This window comes from Callithrix jacchus, chromosome 11, assembly GCF_049354715.1.
Source record: "Callithrix jacchus isolate 240 chromosome 11, calJac240_pri, whole genome shotgun sequence".
Classification (NCBI taxonomy): Eukaryota; Metazoa; Chordata; class Mammalia; order Primates; family Cebidae; genus Callithrix; species Callithrix jacchus.
This window is the reverse complement of record NC_133512.1, coordinates 35,120,284-35,139,336: the sequence shown is the minus strand read 5'-3', so window position 1 is coordinate 35,139,336 and position 19,053 is coordinate 35,120,284. Positions and strand designations below refer to the sequence as shown.

General features: G+C 38.4%; 1 protein-coding gene across 3 annotated transcripts in view; it reads right to left on the bottom strand.

Moving 5' to 3' along the window:
- HYCC1 (hyccin PI4KA lipid kinase complex subunit 1) overlaps positions 1 to 13,394 on the bottom strand; it is a 77,414-nt gene extending 64,020 nt beyond the window's left edge. For 2 of the 3 annotated variants that reach the window (XM_078342571.1, XM_035253661.3), the window contains exon 1: positions 13,237 to 13,394. The gene's annotated coding sequence lies outside the window, so the exon portion shown is untranslated. Of the gene's footprint in view, positions 1 to 7,376; positions 7,430 to 13,236 lie in introns of all 3 variants that reach the window. The other variant, XM_035253664.3, reaches the window with a different exon arrangement.
- Positions 13,395 to 19,053: the final 5,659 nt, after the last annotated feature.

Sequence of the window (19,053 nt, the reverse complement as noted above, 5' to 3'; positions counted from 1 at the left end):
CTTTAACAAGCGTGGTGCAAGAAAAGGCTTAATAAAAGCTTCCACATGGGACCTGTCCTCTTGAATACTCCCACTTAGAAGGTGGCCACCATGCTATAAGAGCTGAGGGACAGACATCTGCATGAGAAGCCCCGTGAAGACAGACCCTAGAGGACAGGAGAAAAAAAGGCTTTCCTCGTGAAAATTTAACTAGACAAAGAAGTTTTTTTTTTTTAAAAAATCAAATGACTTTCAAAAGTCCTTTTCTGAAAGGACTTTTCAGAGCCTTTAATACACTAAATTTGTATTATTAATCTCCAAGGAAGTTATTTAGAATGAAATATTTTCCCAAATGTATTTGACCATAGGATTCTTTGCTGTCCAAACACAACTGGCATCATTGGGAATACAGTCTGGAAAACACTCAGTGTGACCAAATGTGTCATACATAGCAATGGTAGACATCCATGGATAATGTTGTGATAATGACTAACATTCCTCAAGCACTTACGTTTCTGGCACTATGCTAAGTGATTTATGGGAATTTTAATTTAATTCTCTTAGCCATCCTAGCTGGTAAATTAGCATAATATCTATTTCACAAAAAAGAAAGCTAAAACTTAAAGAATAACTTGCCCAAGATCACACACTACCAATGTGGTTAGGTTAGGGTTAGAACCCAGGCAGCCGAACTCCAGAGACCCCATTCTAATAACTGTGCTAGCAGCAATCCCTACCATGGCACCTAAAACAGTTCAAAGCCTTTCTCTTGTCTCATAAATAATTTACTCTTGTTTACTCTTCTCTTCCCTCTAATATTTTCATTCTACATTGAAAAGTAGGATATTTTCATTTTAAAATAAATTGATAGGGAAAAGTAAATTATTAAGGTGATTGTGTTTGGTGGCCAGTTTGAGAACTATAGGGTCATAAAAGACCAGCAGGTTACCGAAGAGAAAGTCTTCAATTTAGTTAGACTCAGCTCTGCCACTTGTTAGCATGCGATTTTGAGGAAATTCTTGGTTCCAGTATTTTTCTCAATTTGAAAGAAGGGAAAGAGATGAGAATAATCTATCAACTGGTATTTATTACAGTGTCCACATACTGGTAACACAAGTGGTCCAAAAGCCTAGGGGTGTGACTGAATTTGAAATGCCAAAATTCTTATTTGCCCCTAAGTCAGAGGTTTTCTGTTTGGTTTTGGTTTGCTTTGCTTTATGGCAAACATTTTTTTTAAACTTCCAGGGCTGAGACCTTTGTTCAGTCCTCTAATTGAGTTTACCCTACTTTTAGAACTCAGGGAAAATGGCCTCCAAATGACAACAGAGCAAGTGTTTTGCTTTTGTATATGTTTGAAATTTTCTCTTCAGCAAAGTATCTCAAAGTACTATAAAAACTGACTCAACACAGCACTATTTGATATATACCTCAATTTAAAATGACAAGGAGAAATATGGATAAGATTTGTATATATATACATATATATATAGTTTGTGGCTACAGCATGTAATGAAAAAATGCTGAAAACTGCTAGGCAACTCAGTATGACTAGTTGATGATCAAAGGGTACAGCAACTACTACAGCAAGAGGCATGTAAAAGACATACTGTTTTGCCCCTGTTAACTATAACACAAGTAAAATAATGTGACTAAGATTATACACAAGCAATTAACTCAAATTAACATCATATTAAAAAGTATTTTATTTAGTCTTCCTCTTCCATTTTCTACCATGAAAAAGCAACCAGATCTATTGGGAGAGGCTCTCGAACACCTAAGAACCCCGTAAACACTTTCTCAGTGCCAAACTAAACAAATTCAATTAAATTAAGGGATTAGCCAGTTGCTTGCCATTGACTGTACTGGGAAATGTGAAGGAGGAGGCAAACAGTTATTACTTTCTTCATTAAGCTATCCAAATTTTTCTTTTCCATGTTTTACCTAGGGAAAGTATATAAATTTTTGAGGTTTTGACATTGGCCTTGGCAAACTGTTTTTTCTTGGGAATAGGCAAAGTAAGGGTATTTGAGATTTTACTACATTCAAGTATAAAAGCCTTTTACATATGTTTGCTAGGGTGGACGTAACAAAGTACCAGACTGGGTGGCTTAAACAATAGAAATTTATTTTCTCACAGTTCTCTAGGCTAGGAGTCTACGATCAAGATTCCGGAGGATTGGTTCCTTCTCAGAGCTGTGAGAGAACAGTTTGAGGCCTTTTTTCCTGGCTTGTAGATGGTGGTCCCTTCCCTATGTCTTCACATTGTCCTTCCTCTGTATGGCCTATCCAAATTTCCTGTACTGAATTAGGACCCATTCTAATGACATCATTTTAACTTAATTACCCCTCTAGAGACCCTATTTCCAAGTGATGCTATATTCTGAGGTACTGGGGATTAGGTCTTCAACTTAGGAATTTTGGATGGGACCTAATGCAGCCCATGACACCACTAAAGCTGCGGTAAGCTAGGGTCCAGCAACCAATCTGACTATTTTTTTCTCATATTAAGGTGATTAAATACCAACCATTAATTCTTAAACTATTAAATGTCTACTATGTCCTAGATAGTAGATTTATAAAAATGAATATGACATAGCTGACTTAGGGGATTCACAGTCTATTAGGAGAGACAAATAAACCTAAAACAGTAGAAATGAGTGTGCCTTAAGCCCTTTTGAAACAAATCAAGGTAAATCAGAATATAAGCAATAAAATAAAATAATAAAAATAAATGCTAGGAGAAAAAAATGTGGAGGAATTTAAAAGAAAGCCCAATGTAAACATTATCTTTTATTCATTTGGCTATCAATAACCCCTCTTTCCTCTCTCCCAAACGTAATAGCATATGGAAATATACTTTCCAAAGCACAGTTTTACCTTGATTCCTTGAAGTTTTTTGCATTTTAAATGCTTTCCTTTTTGCAATGTTGGGGACAAAGGAAGACAGAAATGTTAAGAGAACCAAATTCCAATTAGCTTGGGAGTTAATGTCTTAAGAGGGAGTCACTGCTCTTTAATTAAGTTGGAAAGAGCCTTTCAACTGTTAATCAAGTCTGCCAATAGAGGCTCACATCAATAGAAAATAGTAGGGCCAAGAGGGAAGGGCAATGAGAGAATGTAAGTAAACTCAGTTAATGGTGGTAACAATGCGTGCTAATAGGGCCATAATAATAAAAGCAACAGATCTTGACTGTACAAAATTCTATTTGATTCTCTCCAATCAGAAACTCAGTGGATGTTATGAATATAGTTGTTTTTCTTGGTTTAAAAACATTATAGTAACCAAAGCAGAAATAAATAGTTCAGTATGACCACGCTGATTCATATTAACTGGGCTAAGAGTCAACTTGTTTTAGCAGAGGCTGAATTATAAAATTACTTTTAAAATAAAGTTTGCAATAATACAGTCTTATACTAGTATAGCAGAATGTAACCCAGACGTTGTTTTGTAGCTGAATATGAGGCTAAAATTAGCACAGCAAAAATTTCTATCTTGGTTCCTCCCAAAGTACTTGAAAGTCTTATAAGAATGTTTAATCCCTAAAGTATTTTAAGCATTTCTTTTTCAATTATACATTGTTTCTGAAGAAAGGGTTTATTATAAAAAAACCAAACATCTGCTTAGACCCCTTCACCAATAACTAATTCCTGATTGATGAAATCTAAATTCAATAAATCACACTATATTACGATAAACTTTTTGGAGCTTTATAATCTGGTGACATGAAGAGTATCTGCTCTAATTACCATCTTGTGACTAGCTCAATATGATTTCCATGAAGAGGCTGGCCTTTCTGAGTTGCTACCTAAAATTGTATGACATATTTGAAGTTCTCATAGTGAAAATAACAAGTTTTAGCCTTATTTTTCTTTACATGCTTTTTCTTGGCCTGTTCTTTCTTTCCTCTCAACCCATCATTATCATGGGTAAAAAGAACATCTCATCTCCAAATAACAGCAATTGTTAAAAATTAGATATTACAAGTATAGTAGGGGAGCTTACTAGAAGGATTTCCTTTATAAAAATATATTAAATAAAAATGTAATCAACACAAATTACAGCAAACAGAATTAGGATTTCTCTTCTACTGCCTTTTGTTTGTTGATTTTTGAGACAGAGTCTCGCTCTGTTGCCCAGGATGGAGTGCAGTGGCACCATCTCAGCTCGCTGGAACCCCCGCCTCCCAGGTTCAAGAGATTCTCCTGACTCAACCTCCAGAGTAGCTGGGACTGCAGGTGTATGCAATCATGCCCAGCTAATTTTTTGTATTTTTAGCAGAGATGGGGTTTCACCATGTTAGCCAGGATGGTCTCGATCTCCTGACCTCATGATCCGCCCGCCTCAGCTTCCCAAAGTGCCATGATTACAGATGTGAGCCACTGTGCCTGGCCTCTTCTACCACTTTCTACAAGCTGAGGAATAGCACCTATATTCCTCTTACAACCCCCAGTGTTTTAATACAGCTCAATAAATAAAGGAAACAACGTGGCATAATGAAAAGAATGCTGACATGGAAGTCCAAAAAACCCATGCCACTTTTCAACGAGTAACTTAAACTTTCTAAGTCTCCATTTCCTCAACTATGAAAGATAGATAATAACATCTATCTTTTAGGATGTTTTAAGGATTAAAAATAATGCAAATAAAGCATTGGCAAACAAAACGTACTCAATAAATGATACCTCTAATCATCACTAACAAAATATCACTAGGACAATTGAGAATGTATTTCACAATCTTACAGTTCTGAAAATAGGGGACACAGGAGTGAGGCTTCATCAGATTCTAATGCCCTAGTTACTCCATCCTTATTTACTCTTCACTGATTAACTTTGTGATTTAGTAGCCTAATCTACTACCACCACTTCCAATTGCTCACCATTAATTTATTCCTTAACCCCTTTTAGAGTATAAATTTGGGTCTCATCATCTACTCTCCATGACCTTATAAATGACAACTCTATCAGCTCTTTCTCTATGGCCATTCATTTTCTGTAACCTTAAGCAAGTGTCTTCCTATCTGAAACTCTACTTCTTGACCTCACTGACTTGAATATTCTGGTTCTATCACCCATGTAATCATTCTTCCTATTTTCTACATTTCTCCAACAATCTATTCGAATTACACATTTTTAACTTCCCTTCTTCCCCCATCCATTTCTTTTTTTTTTTTTAAATGGAGTTTCACTCTTGTCACCCAGGCTGGAAAGTACAGTGGTGTGATTTCAGCTCACCGAAACCTCCACCTCCCAGGCTCAAGTGATTCTCCTGCCTCAGCTTCCTGAGTAGCTGGGATTACAGGCATGTGGCACCATGCTCAGCTAATTTTTTTTAATATATATTTTTAGTAGAGATGGGGTTTCTCCATGTTGGTGAGGACGGTCTCAAACTCCTGACTTGGGTGATCCACCTGCCTCAGCCTCCCAAAGTGCTGGGATTACAGGCCTGAGCCACAGCCCCAAGCCCCATTTCTATAATATTTTCACCTTCCTCTCCATTTCACTATGAGGACTCACTTGAAGTTTCATTATTTTCCAAAATAGTCTCTCCCTCTCCTTAACTACTAATGTGTGCACTGCTGTGGGGGCTATTCATCACCTCGTCCACTACTGTGACATCTACTGATTATCAAATCAACAGGAACCTTGAAATTTAGAACAAAAGAGCATGTATGTGTCTGACAGGTTTAAGAGGTTCAGACTGTACCCACAGGAAGGGCATGGGGAGTGCAGTCTGGGTGTGTTGATTATAACCAAAACCCTAACTGAATTAATTAAATATTAATTTACATTTAAATGGGAGAAACCGAAGAGTTCAAAAAGATAAATATAGAGTTTACAATTGCTTTCCCAATTTAAAGCACTTTTAAGGTTTACATTATTCTTCTAAATTTCTAAGCCTATACATCACTCAACATGAGTAAATATAAATATTCCAGTAGCTAAAACCTAATTTTTATAGTACAGTTTAATGCATATACAATGGTTTCATTGTAGTGAAGTACAAATGACTGAATAAATTCTATGTATTTATATGAGAAAGGAACTAACATTTGTCAACTAATCAAAAGACTGTAAGAAAAAAATTAAACAAAAAAAATTGTTTCCTATGATCCATGTTAGAGGAAGTAAAAAGAAGAAGAAGAAGAAAAAAACACTCTTTGTTCAAAAAAACACACACCAAACAAATATTATTTAACATTACTGCTAAAAAGCTACCCTGATACAAGACTCACAACAAAAGTAATTGAAACTAAAATGGAAAAGTACTGTATTTCCAAAATTCTTTGATCTCTTATATGTGGTACACTTCACATGACATTATTTACAAGGTACAAACAGGATTCAGGAATGCAAATTGATCTTGAACACTCAACAAATTAAAATGTGAATTATATTAAGTGCCTTATAAGAACAACAATTTTAAGTTACCCCCAACCCTATTCCACCTCACTCCAAGATCACAGTATTTATTAAAATAGCAAAAGATATGACACATCAACACAGAACAGACCAGTGATAATTATAATAGAGTTACCAAAAATTAAAACTAAGTGTGCAAAGAGGAAGAATACCTAATGAGATGCTCGAATAAAATGATTAAATTTACTTCTCAGTAATATGGGGTGAAGAAAGAGTCCTATTTAGGAAAAACATTAGGGTACTGATTAGAAAACATGGGCTAATACATCAGATAGGAATTGAGTTTAAACTCTGTATACACTATAGACGGTGAACAGCTGTCTAAACCTCTCAGTCTCAGTTTATCTATAAAATAGAAATAATAATCCTTACCTTATAAAGTTATACAGGGATTAAATGAAGTTAATTATGCAAAATACTTAGTATTTAAGCATATATTAAGATATTTATAAATTGTATTCAGCCCAAAAAGACCAGACATTTTTAGAGCCAAACTATTTCAAATCTTCCAAGGAAGAGAGTAATTGCCAGAGCATATACAAAGATGGAAAGCTTGTCTCTCAGTCTCTCTTTTTACAAAGCAAACATATTCAGAAATCAAAACCTTAAAAAGGTAATACAAAAGGAACACCAAAGATCAATCTCATACAGCAAATCAAATGTAACACTACTTTAAAGAGATATACTATTATCAAGTTGCCTTTATCCCTAAGACAGCAGTTGTTTGATGAAATCTACTTGGAAATCTTCTAACACAATTCATCAACCAGTAGGTAAAAGAAGGAAAACTATATGATCATCTCAAGGTATATTAAAAGTGCATGTGATCAAACTGAATATCTATCTCAGTTCCCACTGAAAAGGCATAGAAAACTATATTTCCTTAACATACCATAAACAAAAATTTTGAAAACACAACTATGAAACCCTAAAGTCATTTCCATTTAAATGAGAAAAAATCCAAGGATGCTCACTGTTCACCGCTATAATATAACTCGACATTATTCTAGAAGTTCTGATCAATGTCCTAAGAAAAAGAAACAAGGATTAAATTTTGGCAAGACAAAATCATCATCATTTATACATGCTATATAATTGAGTTACTACAAAACCCAATAAAAACTATCAGAATTAAGAGTTTCATAAGATGACCAGTTAGAAAACGGTATATGAGAATCAGCATTCTTTCTATGTTCCATCAGGTACATCTTACCTTCTTTATAAAATAATGGAAATGTTCTGTTCCCAATAGGATCAATAAGTTTTAAAATATCAAAAATAATACTTAATAATGGGCAGAACTCACATGAAGAAAACTACAAACTTTAAAATACGTGAAGAAAACTCAACACTACATCTTTGAGTCATAAAAGGTAACTTCAATAAAAGAAGATAACATTGTAGTAATAGAGATATTACAACTCTCCTGAGAAAATTAAATCAGATATTCCAATGAGGTTCTTTTAGGATCTTAACTGCATTTAATGTAACATGAATTAAGAAATGTAAGAGAAATGGTGAAAATGGTTTGACAAAGACAATGACAGGGATTCATACAACTATTTAGCGAAGTACATTAAAAACTCACAATAATTAGGACAGTTTGGAATTACTAGAGCAAAAAAAAAAAATAGCCCAATGAAACTGAATAGAGAAACCTAGAAAAAGTCATATATCCATATCTATAGATATACACACATGATTTGGTATTTAAAACCTCTGAAAAAGATAACTTCAATAAATAGCATTAAATAATTGAACCATCACCCTATGTTAAAATACATCGCAAACAGATAAAAGATGTAAATTTTTTTTAACTGTGGAATTAATATAAGGAAATACAAGTGAATATTCATATAATTTGGGAATGCAAGGCTCTTCTAAGTAGGGAGGTATCATAAAAGAAAAATTTGAGACGTTTAAACACATTAAAATGTTAGCAATCTGTTTAAAAAGAAAATTCATATCAAAAACAAAATTAAGATAAAAATGACAAACTAGAGAAATGATCTGCAATGTAATTTGACAAAGGCTTAATAGTTTGTATATACAAAGGGCTCTTATAACTTAGTTTTTAAAAATTTCCAATATTAAAATAGACAAAGGACACTAATAGATAATTTACAAAAGAAAAAAGTATCTCTGGGTGAAGGCATTATAAGTGTTATTTACCATTTATGCTTTCCTGAATTTTTCAAATTTCCTACAATGATTCTGTATTATATTAGTAATTAAGAAAATAAAGAATGTTTACAATATGGCTGTGACTATAATAACAATAATATCCAAAATCATGCTAACATTGATATTTCCACTCTTGGGCTGCACCAAAATTAGGGATGTTTTCCCTCTCTCAAAAAGAATCATACTTCAAATCTTCAATCACAATGAAAGAAATTTTCAAAACTATAGAAGACAGTCACACAAAACTTCACTTCGTCTTTATGATCAAGTTACAATGCCAAATAATATTTGGATAAACTATTCTGTTTTCAGCCTCCTAGGAAAGCTAAGAGTCAAGGCTGAGAAACAAGCCCGGACTTTAGAACAAGCAGGACTCAGATTTTACCTATATCTAAATCCTGAGCCAGAAATTAAAAAAAAAAAAAAAATAGGTGGTGATATTACCTTTCTCAAGATAAAAAATGTGAGCCTTTGAGAATTCCTTGTCTTCTCTCTCATTTAGGAGACAGAGGAATGATTTTATCTTTAATGTATTTATAAGGAATATATCCAAAGGGCAAGCAAACAAGACTTCTTCTGAGCAAAGATACTTTAAACAGACTTTCAAGTGCTAAATGTTCTTTTTCCTTAGTGCAGATATGCGACCTAACTCTGAGAAGGCCAAAAAAGGCTCTGGCAGGACTTGGTTCTCAACAATAAGCAATAGTCAAACTGCTAATTCCATCTGCTCCCCTCCAAAAAACGACAAAGTGTTACATGATGATGCCAGGGATCTCAGGCTCCATTTAAGGAATTTTCCTGAGGGGCATTTATTTTCACAATATTAAAATGCTCTCTACTTCAAGTACTTCAGGGAACCAATTTGGATACTATATGCCAACTTTGATGATGATAACAAAGAAATAATACAGTCTTTAACATTATATTCTTAGAGAGGTTGCTTCCAGAAATGTCTTCCTTTCTTACTAGTCAAAGCTCTGAATTCCATCCACTTCTATCTCCTCAGGGTCTTAGTTCCAAAAATTATCTCATCTTTCCAGAATTCCTTAAGAATCTCTTCCTACTTGTCTCTACTCTCACTTTCCTTATGCATGTAAACAAACAAACAGAACATTCCTTCAAACTATATACCTCTGCAGTGGTTTTCAACCATGCCTGCACACTGGAATTACTTCAGGAACCATAAAAAAAGTATCAATGCAAGTAATCACTAGTTACAGAAAGTAGATAGTAGTTCCCGGGGACAAGAGGAAAAGATTATAAAGGAACACAGGAAACTTTTGGAGGTGATGAATATTATTTTGATTATGGTGATGATTTTATAGGTATAAACATATATCAAATTGTACACTTTATATGTAGTGTATTATATGTCAATTACATTTCCATAGAAAAGCTGTTGAGATAAGTATTGATATCTGGGTTCAACCCCCACCCTCACCAAATTGGTATAGAGTTCCCTCTGGAAAAGAAAATTATTTAAAGCTCCTGAGATTATTGTAAACTATTATTTTATTACTGTAAATGTATAGCCAAGGTTGAGAACCACTGCTCAATGATAGCTATAGCTATCATTTTCTCCCTTCTTTATTTCAGTTTTCTTGAAAAGCCTCACTCAAGCATGTCTACTTTATCACACTCATTCTTCCTCAATCTTCTGAAGACTGGTTCCTGAACCACCACTCAGTTTAAACTGTTCTTCTTGAAGTTACCTATGGACTCCTGACAAAGTGGTCACTGGGGCCCTCTCCTAACTTGTTACCTCCTTAAAGCATTCAAAGGTGTTAACCTGGTTCTCCTCCATTTGAAAATCTCTCCTTGGCATCTTTCCCAATGGTCCACCTACTTTTCTAGCTACTATTCCTCTACCTCTTTCAGACTATTATTCTCCCTACTTCTGCTATTTATTCTGTTCTCTGGCTGCCACTCTCATCATGCTAAAGGCTTTCCCTGAGTCATTTCAACATAGCCAAATCAATATGGTTCAGTTCAACCCCCAATCGTCTCTCTAATCCTGACTTTCACATCTATAGATACATCTATCTACATCTTCACCTGAAGTTCCACTGCTTCCTCAAATTCAAAATAGCTGAAACAGAATTTATCATCTTCCTTCCATTTATGTGTTCCTCATTTCCAATCAACAGAACCCCAAGTCAAACCCTCAGAGTCCTGGGTTCTCCTTTCTTCTCATAGGTGGTTAATACTTGTCAGTTTCTCCCTCACTCTGCCACAGTAAATGTCTAAAATACAAATCCAATAAATGGCTTCTCATCTATCACCTTCAATCCAATCCCTTTAGCTAAAGATATAATCTCCTGATCTGGCCCTCTACCACCCTCACTGTCTTCAACTGGCAGCATTTCCCTACTAACCCCTGCATTCAAGCCATGTCAATATCAATGTTATTGACTTTGTCAACTGTCAATGTCTACTGACACTGACTTGTCATTGTCAATGACTTATTTAAATTGCCACAGTTTCTCAGGCCTCCTTGCCTCCTCATTTATTACATCCTCCTCTGGAGAAGTTACCTACCTCCTGCCGTTGGCAAAATTATATCATCCTTCTCAACTTGGCTATGTGCTCCGAACTCCACCTACACTCAAAGCAAGTTAACCATCTCCTACTCTAAACTCTCCTACTACACTAGGCATATCCCTATTCCCACTGACTACGTAACATTATAATTGTTACTTTACTGTAATGTTACTAACATTTTGTACATTAGATAGTAAATTCTTTGAAGACAAGAGCTATGACATTTATTTCTGTATCCCTAGTACCTACTCAGCCTGGAGGAGTGGAAAAATAAATTTATGTTTGACATAATTTCAATTATTTATAAAATATAAAGTCGATATCCCAAAATAGATCTTAAATACTAAGATTTTTAAAAATATTCTTAAGATCCATTATAAAATAAATATTAGGCAACAGGATGCTGAACAAAACAGTAGATATATTTAAACTCATTGTGCAAAAGACACCAGTCTAAAAAGTACAACTCAAAGCAAATTTCATAAAACAGAAATACAACACAGAAAGGAGGCAGAGCAAGGATAAACGCTGACCCAGCTAATGCCTCATCGGGTATCTGTTTCCAGGTAGTGCTAATAATGCTGATGACTAAGAAGGTTTCTAATCCTTCTAATCACTCTATGGTAATTTCAATAAATCGAATAAGGATAAACGAGCCAAATCCAGAATTTGTTTCCTAAATATGTGATGCTTTTCCCCTTGCCACTTTGATTGAACTGATTATTTGAATAGCTGACTTTGAAGCTACTATTGGTCAAGCAGATATTAAATGCTTTTCCTTCCTTGCCTTTGCCTGCACTTCAAAAATATGGTGATTTAGACTACTATTCATCCTGTAAACCTTAAAATGTATTCACCTAAAGAAAAAAAAAATGAGAACTATCGGGGAAGGTGGGGTGCCTGTGGATGTTAGCAGTAGAATGTTCTCATGGAAAACGAGCCTCCCAGTACTATTACATTGGCTCAAGGTTACACCAATCTTTCTGACTTTATGCCAATAAGATTTAAAAGCTGAAAACCGCAAGCTATAAAGTGTTATATGAACCAAAAAGGTGGCCCACCTGCTCCAAAAACTGTGTGACCTAAGGGTAAATAATTTGCAAAAGGGCAGCTTGGCTCTACTGCCGGTAGTGCAGTCTCTAAGGTAAGGAGCAGGTGACAGTGGAACAAACTCCCCCTACTTGAAGAGCGCCGCGGCTGCCAGGCTTGTAATAGCGTATTTCTCAGAGAGCAGATTCTGTGTAGTACTAAACCACTTGGGCAAAATTAAAATCTTTCAGGAATGTCTAAACTCTGAAGGCACAAAGCACACATGTGCAAATTGAGAGGTGGACACCCAATTTCGCTGAAGCGTACAAACTTGGCGTGTTTTAATGCAACAATTTTCAGCCAAACCCCGGAGGATTCCAGTTTGTTAAAATGAGCCTCGGGAGAGGAATACTCATAGAAAGAATGGGTAAGGGCTCAAGAAGAGATCTTCAGCGTAGTAACCAAGTAAGGAAACGCAGCTGCTTTCTGAACCTCTCCGCCCTGCGGGAGACGGAAGACTCAGGCCAACACTGCTCTCCAGGGGGCGGGGGGTCGACAGTGACCATTGTGGCCACAAGACCCGACGGACAACGGCAGCCCCGCCGGAGTAGAGAGCGCGGGTGGGAGCGGAGGCAGAGGCCGGAGCATCAGCCGCGGCGGGGAGGGGACGGGAGGCTCCCGCCCCAGGCCCACCCCGCAGAAGTACGGCCAGTGGGGCCGAGGCGGCGGCACCCGGGTCACGCCAGGAGGCTGGACCGCTCCTCGCCGGGAAAGAGAGACCCGAGGCGCGCGCACAAAGCTGCCGTCCTCCTGGCAGCCGGCGGGCTGAGCCCAACTTCGGGACGAGCAGCCGCCGGCCGCAGCCCACCCTCCCGCACGACGCCCCCCGCGCCCAGCTCCGCCTCGCGCCCACCAGCGGCGCCTCGCGCTGGAGCCGTTACCCACAGTGGAGCCGCCGCCCCGGGGACAAAGTCCGGGTCCTCTCCTCACCGCCGCCTCGCCCCGGCTCCTCCCTGACAAAAAAGTTATCGGTCCCCGGCCGCTCTGGGGGCCCGGCGTGGGTCTCTCGGATGGACTCACCAGAGCGGCTGCTGGACCTCCACCCTCAGGACCTCGACCAGTGAGGGTCCCAGCGAGGGCGGCTGCTCTGCTTCCTCCCGAGTAGCAGCACCACCTGCTCCCCTTCTTCTTAGCAGAACGGGTCCGGGAGAGCCATCTTCCCCCTCCTCTCACTGACTGACAACCCTGCTGGGAGTGCCGCCACTACCGCCAGCCTCTCTGACAGGCACCACCAGGGACCCGTCCTCAGGCAGCCAACCACCACCGCCCCACGCCGGTTCAGCCTATCGCCGTCCTCCGGGGCGGGATCAGAACAACTTCTCCACCAATGAGAGTCTTCTGCTGCGCCTGGGGCGGAGCCATGAGGCGCCTTGGGTGGGCGTGGCCTGAGAAATGGGCGTGATCGGAGCGCCTGAGGGAAGATGATTGACTGTAAGATTTGCAGTGGCCGCTAGGCGATGGCAATCAGTGAAGGTCTCTTAGATTTTGAGCTGTTGGGGCTTATGGCCTTCTCAGAAAAAATAAGCCTTACCGGGTGATGTGAAGTGTATTAATTTGTTTTTTGTGAGAAAAGAGAAACAAATTGATAATTTACTAGTCAGTAGGATTTACTTCCCAGTAATTAAATTCACAAGAATTTATCAAATTCTTATCAAATTCCAGGAGGAAAAAAATTTACTTTTTTTGCAAAATGGAAATAAAAACTTCCTCCCCACTACATCATTGCTTTTGGGCTTAGCCTGGAAATAGTCAAATACGATTCTCCAGTTTTCTTTCCATAGGGGTTGTTTTTATTTTTTCCATCATTCCTGTTTTTTTCTCTGAACATATAGTAAATATTTTGTATAAGAACTGGAACCTGAGAACACCTGAACCTGCTCCTGCAGGCAGTCCTGCTGTTTTTGACCTTGCAAACTCCTCCTACTACTTCCTTCTCAAGCCTGGTCAGGATTAATTAGAAGAAAAAGCGACCTCCACCCTGGAAGACAGGATGTCCTTCTAGCTTTACACTAGAAATAGGAGAATTTCTCTAGAAACACTAAGTGAACTTTTCGAACATGCTGAATTCATAAATAACAAGCACACAAATAAGAAGATACATTACTTGATATCAAAAGGGTATCAAGCAAACAATTTCAGGTAATTACTAGGGCAGATTGCTAAAACAGACAGAATCCCCCCTCCAAAGAGAGGATCAGATTTATAAGTAAATAATAACAAACTACAGTGATAAGTACAATAGAGATTGGTTCAATGAGCAATGGAAACAGAGGACAAGAAATGACCGTTTAGGAAAATCAGGGAACTTCACAAGGAAGGTGATGTTTGAGTTGGATCTTAAAAGGTAAATAGGAGTTTGCCAGAGAAGAAAGTCAAAGGGCATTTCAGAAGAACACCATGTTCAAAGGCATAGTGTGTGAAAGGGCACAGAGCCGTTTCAGAACACTGAGAAAGAAGATGGGGTTAAAAGATGAGGAACAGCCAAAAATTAGGCTAGAGCAAAAGATTGAGGTGAGGTTGTAAAAGACCTCGCAAGTTACACTAAGATATTCAGACCAGCACTGTCCAGCAGAGCTTTCTGTAGTGATGAAAATGTTCTTTATTTGTGTTGTTCAAAATAGTAGCCATTAGCCACATGTGGCTATCAAGTACTTGAAATATGTTGGAGTGAGGAACTCTATTTATTTTTGAGACAAGGTCTCACTCTGTTACCCAGACTGGGGTATAGTACTCAAGTGATCCTCCCACTATAGCCTCCCAAAGTGCCGGGATTACAGGCATAAACTACCATACCTGACTATAACACAATTTTTAATTAAAAAATTTTTTTTCTTTTTTTTTGAAGCAGAGGCTCCCTCTGTCACCCAGGCTGGAGTGCAGTGGTGGGATCTCAGCTCACTGCAACCGCCACCTCCCAGGTTCAAGCAATTCTCCTGCCTCAGCCTCCCCAGTAGCTGGGGTTACAGGCACCCACCACCACACCTGGCTACCTTTTGTATTTTTAGTAGAGACAGGGTTTCACCATATTGGCCAGGCTGGTCTTGAACTCCTGACCTCAGGTGATCCGCCCACCTCAGCCTCCCAAAGTGCTGGGATTACAAGCATTAATTTTTAATTTTAATTTTAGCAGCCCCCATATTGGATAGCTCAGGTTTAGATTTTTTTCTAAAGGCAACAAGCAGCTTTTAATCATGTGGACAATGCAATCAGGTTTCTTTTAAATGGTGGAATCCAAAAAAAAAAAGAAAGAAAGAAACAGGCTGGAGTATATATTCTCTTTGAGGAAACTCTTGACAGATCAAACCAGGGTGCTGGGGGAGGATTGACATAATTTAAGTCCCCTTGGCCAGAGCCTGTTTGGGATAAGTGTTTACTCAAAGGAATAGGAACAGGAAGATCCAGGCAGCATGTTATTCATCTTAGAGAACAGAAGCAGTCAAAAAGTTAAATTCTGCTGTCAAGTTTCATTGAGTAGGAGAGTGAGGGACCAAGGAAGGAAAGAAAGCCAGTCAGCTAGATCATAAGATGGAAATAAGAGTGGGCAAAAGAGTGCACACGTTTGCGTATGCGTGCACATACACACACACACACACACACACACACACACACACACACACCCCGTCAGTTTTACTGGCCTTTGGCCATGTGTGCCAGTGAAGTGTTGGCCTGATTTGAAGAGCCAAAGTGTCTGATGGCAGGAAGGCCAACCAAGACCAGGAAAAGATTCCAGGAGAGAATTTTGAATCAAACCTGTGGAAGTCAGAATGGAAGGGAGGGATAGATATTATTCACTTCCTGTACTGTACAAGGCACATGGCTTGTCAAGGATATAGATGAGTGCTAGAAGCTTGCTTACAGTATAGGTAGCTGGATAACAAACAAACGAAAAGTTAAACAAAGATTAAAGTAATTACTTAATGCAGGAGAGATTATGTAAGGCAGTACATAATTGATTCACTGTTCAAATGAGTTTCTAGGCAATAACCACTGTGTGTTTTCAGAGGAGGATGCAGGCATTGCAGTTAAGGGGAGTCAGGGAAAGCTTCAAAAAGGAGGTAAAGTGGGTTGGGTCTACAAAAATGGGGAGGAAATTGAATCAGATAAAATGTACAAGGAAGTAACTCGTAGAATGCCTGGAGAAATAACACAAGAGGGGGAGCACAAGCAATGTTGAGAGGGCATAGGAGGCAATTTGGGTCAGCCAAGCCTGGCAAGCTAGGTTGCAGACAGACGACAGAGAACCTTGAAGACAAGCTCAATTGTTCAGATTTTCTCCTTTTGCCTTGTGGCTTCCTGTCTGCTCATTAGACTCACTTAGGATGCCTTTCAAAATTATTAATACTCAAACCACACCCCACACTAAGTAAATAAAAAAATTGGGGGGTGAGGCTGGATATCAGGTTTTTAAAAAACTTCCCATGCGGTTCTAATATGCACTCAAGGTTGAGAACAGGGGAATGATAACATTTTACTAATGCCAAATCAGGGCTGCGCATAGGATAGATTGAGTGGAGAGAAACTGACATTTGACTAGGGATATTTATATATAATTTGTTTCCTTCCTCCAAGAAGACAGGAAGCAGTTTACTGCCTGACTTCACTTCCCATTTTGCAGTGGTAAGATGGTATAGAAGGCAATTTAAGCTGTGTTCCCTCTAAGTCAAAGTAAAACCAAAGCACAAATTTATGTTTGCAGTCTACTCTCCTTTCCATCACAATTTGTGCATATAAAAATAATTTCTAACAATAACAGTCTGCAGTTAAGTTTTACACAGAACCATTTATATTTTAATAGCAAAGCACCAAAAAAATGCCTAAGAGAACATTCTGTTTCAACAGGAAAATGCTTTTAACCTACTTTGTAAAAGTCAACATATTCCAGATCTTTCCTACTCATCTTTGCTAGTCTCTGATATCCACATGCATAATCCTAAACTATTAAAATACATTTCCCTTCTTGCAAATAACTGTATAAAAGTGCCAGCTGAACATTATAAACATTGTCCCTATGACATTAAATAAAACTGTAAGAAAAATTCAGTTCAGATATTTTTCCCGTTTCTTCCTTTTTTTTTTTTTTTTTTTGAGACAGAGTCTCATTCTGTCACCCAGGCTGGAGTGCAGTGGCACCATCTCAGCTCACTGCAGGCTCCACCTCCTGGGTTCAAGCTATTCTCATGCCTCAGCCTCCTGACTTGCTGGGGCTACTGGCGTGTGCCACCACCCCCAACTAATTTTGGTATTTTTTGGTAGAAATAGGGTTTCACCATGTTGGCCAAGCTTGTCTCGAACTCTTGGCCTCGAATGATCTGCCCATTTTGGCCTCCCAAAGTGCTGGGATGAGCCACCACACCCAGCCTAGTTCAAGTATTTTATATTTCTATTAAAGTCAATTGGACAACTGTAGTAAAAATAGATAACATGTTGAAATAGATAACATGACTGTTTTAAATTAAAAATAATTTTGTCTTTTAAAAAATAAACATTGGCTGGCACAGTGGTTCACGTCTGTAATGCCAGCACCTTGGGAGGCTGAGGTTGGCAGATCACAAGGCCAGGAGATCGAGATCATCCTGGCTGACATGGTGAAACCCCATCTCTACTAAACATACAAAAAATTAGCCAGGTATGGTGGCAAGCACCTGTATTCTCAGTTACTTGGGAGGCTGAGGCAGGAGAATCGCTTGAACCTGGGAAGCAGAGGTTGCAGTGGGCCAAGATCGCACCACTGCACTCCAGCCTGGGCAACGAAGCGAGACTCTGTCTCAAAAAAAAAAAACAAAAGGAAAATTATATCAAAATGTTGCTTTTGTGGTATATTAAACATACTTTAAGAAAAAAAACACCAAAGAAATGAAATCAAAACAAAAAAACTATGACTGAAGGGCTGTTCAAGGGCTTGCTATATCAGATTCGCTTTTTAAGGGAATTACACCAGACAACGTCCCCACTGAAGCAGCAGCCTGAGCCGTGATCTATACCATATAACCCCCTTCACGAACTGTATAACCTAAGGGCAGCCAATCTTCAGAGATGATCCGACATGAACACCCTTTCTCTTTCAAGAATTTGAACTGGACATGGGAAGAGAAAATCATGTGGTGGAGGCAAAAGCTAAAAAATCAGTCAGTAGAAAGAAGCCCTGAGAAGCCATAAAAAGGGCACGTTTTCAGTAAACTGAAGCCATTAGGTAGCAACAAGACGTATAAAGTGGATGATGGAGTAATTGGTAACAAAGGAGCAGCAGAAGTAGAGACAGTGGAATGAGTCACGGTAACAAAAATGGGGTCAATGAAGTCCTGTTGTTGAAAGGACAATGAGATAATCCATTTCCTGCAGCTGCACTGAATCGCTCCAGTTTCCAATGTTTGCATTCAGCATCTGTGAGGTCCAAGTGCAGCTGTTCCCAGAGTTCCCAAAATTCCCATCTCCATCACCTATTCTAAGTGAATTGTTATATCTTTTGCCCCTGTATAAACCAGTACATAGATTTCCAGAATCATGCATTCAGTGAAAGAAGCTGGATCAACTGCATTTTGTGAAGAGAAATTTATCCTTCAGGATTTGTTACAGATTTTTCTAGGAATAACAGCTCTCAAAAGAAGAAAACATCCTTCACATCTTAAAAAAGAAGACATAAATTAAAACTTTATAACGTTATATTTAAAGGGAAATGAAGTCTTTTTTTCTCTTGTCTTTTAATGGCTGCACCAACCTGGTTCATATTTATGAGCAAGTCATATAGATAGGGGTGGAAAACATAAAGACTAACTGCTCCCCTCACGTAATTGGAAATGACAAATATCCACGTGTGTCTCCTAAGGCATTTTATTAACC